At 45.6% G+C, this 2517-nt stretch overlaps 1 non-coding gene across 1 annotated transcript; it reads left to right on the plus strand.

The window, feature by feature from the left end:
- Positions 1–674: 674 nt before the first annotated feature.
- LOC142441760 (U1 spliceosomal RNA) lies at positions 675–837 on the plus strand. Its single transcript, XR_012783107.1, has one exon. It is a non-coding gene; the product is annotated as a U1 spliceosomal RNA (small nuclear RNA).
- The last annotated feature ends 1680 nt before the right edge of the window (positions 838–2517 follow it).

A 2517-nucleotide genomic window follows, 5' to 3' on the forward strand; every position in this document is an offset into this window, starting at 1 on the left:
CTTCCCACTATCATGACCCCAATTCCACCTTACAAATCCAGCTAGACCACAGCATCTACACTGGTACAGAGAAGAGCTCTTAACACAGGGAATCCAGGACAGACAACCCCCTCAGGACCAATAATGAGACTAGCGATACCAGGAGGGAAGGGGGGAGGTGAGGGAGAAGGGAGGATCTGGTCACAATGAGCTACATATAACCCTCTCCCCTCTCCAGGTGTGTGTGTGTGGGGGGGGGGCAGGGGGCGGATAATAGACAACAGAAAAGTGGAGGAAGGTAGACAGCAGATGATGCAAGATATGAAAATAATAATAATGTATAATTCATCAAGGGTTCATGAAGGAGGAAGGGTGGGGGAAGGAGGGGGAAAATGAGGGGCTGATACCAAGGGCTAAAGTAGACAGAAAATATTTTGAAATTGATGATGGCACCATATGCACAAAAGTGCTTGACACAATGGATGGATGTATAGATTGTGATAAGAGCTGTAATAGCCTCAAATAAAATTATTTCTAAAAATAATAATAAAATAAAACCAGTGTCTATTGAAGCAGCTGTAACTAAATATAGCTCTAGTTACAGATGCTCATTCTTACTGAACAAAAGTAGAAGCAACAGGAAAAATTTCTAAAACAATCTAACAATTATTTTTTCATTATAAAAAATGAGGTTGATACTTACCTGGCAGGCAAGGTACCATGATCACGAAGGTGGGTTTCCTAGGTGAGGTTTCTCCATCGCACTCCAGATGTGCTGACCTCTGCGATTTCCCCAAATGTGGGAAACTCGACTGCATAAATGGTGGTAGTGGGGGACTGCGTTTGCGCTCTCCCCTGAAAAAAGGGGAAAAATGAGGTTGGGGTAGGGGATTAGGGTGGCATTATCTGGCTTTCTCTGACTTTAAAAGCGGGGCAGGGGAGAGAATCAAACTTAACCTCAGCCCAAGGCTAATTCCTATTAGTTGAGATAAGATATGCCTCCACATTCCAACTTTTTTTTTTTTTAACCATTTCTTATACCAGCCATTCCTCCCAAAGCACTCTATACTTCTCTGCTGGATTTGGTAGTTCCTGGCAGTGGCCACACAGAATCACAGATCCGCCCCACAATTATGAGGTCTATGAAGGCAGGGAGCCTCGGTGGCATAGCGCGATTGCATTGGCGGTTACAAGATCCGCAGTTGGAAACCATCAGCTGAGCTGCTCTGAGGAAGAAAGAGATACGCTGCCCCGTAGGGTTTGGTTTTGATAATTAAGGGTTAACAGATTACAATAGTGAACCAGAAACATGAAGGACACAGTTCTTTAAACCAGGGCACCTCTTTTCACCCATACCTGCAGGATACATCTTCCTCTTCCTAAGGATCTCAGCTCTGTGGCCCCTTGGACGTTGCCCTGTTCAGTGCTGTTACAGACTCTTTTAGGACTGCCAATAAGTACCCAAAGGACACTCGAATCCACGTCAAGTAAACCGTAGCCTACAGGTACTCGAGCTCAGGTGATCAGTAAACTTAACCCTCCCCCCTCATTAAGTGCCTGTCATCACATCATCACATCATTCCGTTAATCAGCCTCTTGCCTAGATACTCACCTTTATTTGCACCATGGACCAGAAAGCCTCTCTCCTCTCTCCTCTCCCCTCTCCCCTCTCCCCTCTCCCCCTCCCCCCTCCCCTCCCCCTCCCCCCTCCCCCTCCCCCTCCCCCTCCCCTCCCCCCTCCCCCCTCTCTCCTCTCTCTCTCTCTCTCTCTCTCTCTCTCTCTCTCTCTCATATACTCCTGGTTCTATTGTCTCTACTGTTGCTCCAGTGTTAAAACTCTGTCTCCTGGATTGAGGAGTTTCAGCATGGATGAATCTCAGGACCCAGTGACTATGCTACATACCTGATTCTCCATTCTTCAGGGTAGTGAGATCGCCCTTTCCTGCTTCTGAGATGAACCATTTTAAAGCCAGCAAGATGGCAAACCTACAGAATCCCCACTTTAGAGCTCCAGACACCCTATTTGCATGGTCCTACCGAGGCATTTGGGGGAAGTTACAAAGACTCTTGCTTGAAAAGGCACGTCTGGTAAATCGCAGCACCATATTCTTATTTGACCTTAGCCTGTAGCAATCTACTCATTATAGTTTTCAGGTGAGACTATAAATCAGTTGTCATCGAGTCTGTTTTGATTCATGGTGACTGACCCCTTGTGCGGCAGAGGACAGTAGCCCTCCATTCTGTTTTCATGCTTGTTGCCTTTCAGAAGCAAATTGTCAGGCCTTCCTCGGTGGGTTCAAATCCCCGTGTTTTTAGTTAGTAGTCACATATTTAACCATCTGCACTCCTCAGGGTCTCCAGCAATCAATTAGTTCCCCTCTTATCAAAAAGGGTAGCTAATGCTTGCCATATGCAAGCCAAGGAATGCCTTACAGAATGCTTAAATCTCTTTCTAAGAAGCAATTATTAAATCCCTATTAACTATTAAATCTTTATTTCTAAGAATTTTGACTATGTGTCTACCCCTTTCACACTCAT

This window comes from Tenrec ecaudatus, chromosome 2 (assembly GCF_050624435.1).
Source record: "Tenrec ecaudatus isolate mTenEca1 chromosome 2, mTenEca1.hap1, whole genome shotgun sequence".
Lineage (NCBI taxonomy): Eukaryota > Metazoa > Chordata > Mammalia > Afrosoricida > Tenrecidae > Tenrec > Tenrec ecaudatus.